This window comes from Geospiza fortis, unplaced genomic scaffold (genome assembly GCF_000277835.1).
Source record: "Geospiza fortis unplaced genomic scaffold, GeoFor_1.0 scaffold130, whole genome shotgun sequence".
NCBI lineage: Eukaryota > Metazoa > Chordata > Aves > Passeriformes > Thraupidae > Geospiza > Geospiza fortis.
Genome location: NW_005054300.1, coordinates 10,499,383 through 10,504,542, shown reverse-complemented (window position 1 = coordinate 10,504,542; position 5,160 = coordinate 10,499,383).

Below are 5,160 nucleotides of genomic sequence, written 5' to 3'. Positions count from 1 at the left end.
CGCTGCGCGCGGTCAGCTGAGCGCCGTCACGTGACCCGCCCTGCCCGCGCGCACCGCAGCGCCGCCAGGGGGCGCCAGGCGGCGCGCGTGGGACGTTGGGCGGAGCCACCGCGTCCCGTCCTGTCCCATCCCACTGCATCCCATCCCCTCCCATCCCGTCCCCTCGCATCCCACCGCGTCCCGTCCCGTCCCATCGCACTGCATCCCATCCCGTCCCGTCCCGTCCCCTCCCCTCCCAACCCACCGCATCCCATCCCACCGCGTCCCGTCCCGTCCCATCCCACTCCATCCCATCCCCTCCCATCCCCTCCCCTCCCACCGCGTCCCGTCCCGTCCTGTCCCCTCCCATCCCATCCCACCGCATCCCTTCCCATCCCGTCCCCTCCCATCCCCTCCAGTCCCAACGCATCCCCTCCCATCCGACCGCAGCCCCTCCCGGCGTGTCACGTCCCGTCCCGTTCCGCCTCCTCCATTCCGTCCCAGAATTTCAGGATCTGCTAGAAGAAAACACACTGATATGAACAAATATACAGTGCCAATCGCCAAACTGGAATTCAATTATCCCTAGGCATTTTGAGGTTAAACGCCCCCCACTAGCTTTTTCACTTTCTTGCTAATTTTTTTTTCCAATGGATTAAAAAGCCTTGTCATACCACTGTATTTCATATGGTCTTTTTTACAAGTGAATTCATGAGAAAGGAAATGACAATAAAATAAACTGTTCTTCCAGGTGGTGACTAAATAATCCATTGGCATAATCGGACCTTTATATTTGCACATGGAGTTTATTTATTTCTTGAACTTGACTACATTGATACCACTCATGAGGAACCAGGGCACTGATTGATCTTACTTGGATTCTCAAATAAGAAAAAATATGCAAGATCTCCAAGTTCTTATATATTGATCCAATGGCTACATTCAGATACTGGAAATACATTGCTAGGTAAGGGACACAGAAACTTCTAAAGCAAAGTATCACAAATACTCCTTTCAACTCTATTTTCTGTGATTCTATGACAAGACACCATTACTGAACTGGCTCAGACCTTCAAACCTAGTGGAATTTAAAGAATTTAAATTTTAATATACTGATAATAAAACAGGAACTAACAAAGGACAAGTAGAAAAATACTAGCCTAGCCTAGTTTTACATAGAAATAGAAATAGAAATAGAAATAGAAATAGAAATAGAAATAGAAATAGAAATATAATATAAATATAAATATAAAATTATTCTCAAAGCCTTTAGTATTTTGCTGTAGCTTCTTCCTCTGTAACATTCCATCAACCAGAAAATCTTGCCTTTGGTTACTTTCCATATTCACTGACATGTGAATCCCCTTTGTTGATAAGGCAAAGCTCTACTTTCACAGAAATGTGTGCATTATAAAATATGAGATCTGTGTGCTCTTTGTGCACTGATGCTGCAAAATGTCGGGTCTTAGCACTGGGCAGCTTCAGGTCTGGGGGCCTTGCAGATCAGTTTCCATAAAGAACCCAGCATGGCAGCTACATAGAACCTGAATGGTTCCTAGAGGAAGCTGTTTATTTGTGATACAGCAGTCTCTGAGCCAAGAGGACTATGAATGGCACAACAAAAATCTGCTTTCTAGAATTCGTGTCCTAAACATTTCAGACAGGGTTACAAAAGGCATTTCATGCTAAAATTCCTTTTGGAGAGAAATGTAGACAGGTTCCATTTAAAGTTTAGAGACAAGCAGCAAGAAAAATCACTGAGGGGATCTTGCTGTTCCCCTCAGAACTCTCTAAATGATTATGTGACATAAAGGTATAAAAATTCACATATGTCATCAGGGACTAATCTGCAGATTAAGAACCAGAACATGTAAGACCGTACAGGACTGAGGTCTCTAACACCCACGAAGCCTTGCCTTAGTCACAAATATTTACAAAGTAAAGAGAATATCACAGCGAGCTTTCCCAATAGCTAACAGAAAGTAAACATGTTTTTAAAACCTTAGAACAGGATGCAAACATAAAAAAAGTCAAATTACAATTAAAAGTTAAGCTTCTGCATTCCATGGAAAAGAACTCCAATACAAGTTGTGCATTGTTCCTCACTTCCCTGGCCACTCCTTGTTCTCCTGCTCAGTGCTGTATGTCTTAGTATAGAGGCAGAGAGATGTGCTTGCTTAGCTCTGCAATTTCCAGAATTCCTCATTCTCCAAGAGATAGCCCCAGCACCTGCATTATCTGCAGGCTGCAAAAAGTCTTGGGGGTGACAAGCAATGTCAGGGCTTGAAGATGCCTCAGACTCTGGTGCACAGTGTAGAAAGGAGGATCTACAGCTAGAAGTACATGTGCTGTCCCTGGACCAGCACAGGAGTCTGAAATCTCCAGAGGAACTTCCCCCTCTGCTTGGTGTTCATTGCTGGTTAATGCAATGACAGAACACACTGCTTGCTTATTAGTGTACTTATTCATTTCAGGGAATTCAAAATCAGGTTTCCTATAAATAATTAATTATAACGCCTAAGAAATAAGCAACTATGATTACCCATGTCAGCTAAAAAGACCTTGCTATATTGATTCAAGTTATTTACTGAAATAAGCTGTGCAAGCAGTAAAAAAAATAAATAGCCAGTCTGATAAATTCAGTTCAGGTAACTAGAAATTAAGGGAGAAAAGCTAAACCCACAGCACAACAGCTAGCCCTACAAATGAACCTGGACTCAGACACATGACTTCATTGATTCATGGTTTGATCCTTCTTTGATCTGGAAAGTTCATGTCTGGTGGTAAAATCATGAGCTTGGAGAACGGGCATTATTACTCTGGAGATCCTTGGTGAGGTGTAGGAATACCTACTATGTCAGGAATAGGGAAACTTGACTTCTCTGCTGTCTCTGGTATCTGAATTCCTCTAGGTCATAAGCTCTGAAACTTGAAATCTCTGACACACTTAAGGGAGTCACCCAAAATCATGCATCAAGTCAGCATCAGAATGAAGAAATAAAAAAAAAATCCTGAATCACAGTCCTGTGGTTTTCTACTTTAGTCTTCTGTAAAACTTTGAAACTTGTAGGACTGATGAAGTAGTGCTACCCTCCCACTTTTGTAAACAGATCAAGAAATTAAAGTTCTCATATTAATTGAGGTATCATAGTTGATAAAGCAAGATAGAGCCAGGATGGCTGTGAACTTATGTTCCAGGTTAGACCCAGGAAAGCCTTGCACCAAGTATGTGCTTGAGAGCAAAGAATGGCTCCACTGCAGCCAATGGAATATCCAGAGGGCTCAGACTAAGGATATGCATTAGCGCTTTGCTTGACCCAAGCCCTAAGATCTAGTTTGAAGGCTGCAGAAGTTAATGGGAGTTTTCCAACTTTCTTCAAGTAGGTTCAAACCTATTTAAGCTAAAGATTGTGTTTCCAACATATTGGAGGTTTAGTTATCTGCATGACTTAATGTGCAAATATTTATCTGCATGATGTATGTAAGTTCCATAGAATCAGGAGTGAACTTTGCAAAAAACTTATTCTCTCACTGAGTATTAATCTACCACAAGGACACCAGCTTTTTTGATGGAAAGTAAGAACACCAAATCATAGAATGGTTTGGGTTGAAAGGCACCTTAAAGATCATCTAGTTCCAACCTCTGGCCTTTGGCAGGGACACCTTCCACTAGGTTGCTCAAAGTTCCATCCAGCCGGACCTTAAACACTTCCAGGGATGGGGCATCCACAAGTTCTGTAGGCAACCTGTGCCAGTGTCTGACCACACTCACAGTAAAGAATTTCTTCACAATAACAGTTCTAAACATGACCTCTTTCACTTTAGAATCATAACCCCTTGTCCTGTCACTGCCCTCCTCATCTTTCCTATAATTCCCTGTTAAGAACTCTGCATGCTCTGGTGAAATTAGTGCAGTGCTATGGAAGCAGTTATCCTGGAAAAAAAATTGTATTGAAAAGAGGAATTCACTGGAGATGTATCCAGATCTAAGATTTTAGGAAGGGACTAAATTCTTTTAAAGCAACATCCGTGTATCCTCAGGCAGGAGGTTGAAAGGCACCCAGAAGTGTCAACCAACAGCAGACAGGCCACAGCACAGCTGGCAGGGCCCCAGCATCTTTGGCAAGGATTCATTGGCAGGAGAATAAGGTGTTGTGCCTAACAAGCATCTTGAAAGCAAAACCAGTCTTGCTTTGAGGTCTCTATCAAAAAGCCACAAAAGAACTGGCACCAAATTTCCTGTTCAGCCCAGGGTGACCTGGTGGTAGCAAAGCCTGCACACAGCAAGTGAAAGGATGGGAATGACTTTACAGTGGTACAAGACATAGGATGGTGCACATCACCTATGATTTCTCTACATTTGCATGAAAGCCTTATATCAAGAGATACACAATCATCACGAATAGAGTTTGAAAACAATATTTAATGTGCCAAATAATAAATAAGACTGGTCATCTTAATGGTGAAATAAACTGTGCTTACTTAGTTCGTGCTTTAGGTAGTTTTTTCTTTTCTTTTTTTTTCATTTTGGAGAAATAGGATTTTTTAAAAACTCTGTAAAGCATAAAATTTGTATTAACAACAGTGCCCCGAGAAGAATTTAGGGATGGAAAGCAAGTGTCTTCTATCTAGAACAATATGGTTCAGCTTAAGACAGCTGATGAGAAGCCTGGACAGGAATGGCATTATGTCCTTCATACTATCTGAGGTTGTTCCCACAACACTTACATGCTTTTACACCTTGTTTTATACTCAGATTTGAAATGAGATACAGTCAGGTTGGAGACTGTGCAGAAATGGGTGGCATGAATGAAAATAAATTTGGGCTACAGAACTGAAGATGAAAATTGCTGTACTCAGCTGAGAAAGGTTTTAAGCTGACTCAACAGACTCTAAACACGGACAAGATGAAGAGCTGGATAACAAAGTACTGTTATCTACCATGCCAGAAGCAAAGGATGAGAAAGGATATTTATTCAATTTTTTCAATGAAAACATAACTATCTTTAAATTGAAATTTTAAAATGTAGTGATTATATCAGAAAAAAACCAAAAGTCAGGTGTTTAGTTGGACAATTGAATGCTTAGGAACTTTTCATCAATTATCTCTTTCTTACTAAAGAATTATCAAACCTGCACAGACTTCAGCTTTAGCTTCCTCCAGGGAGCTCAGGAAATTCT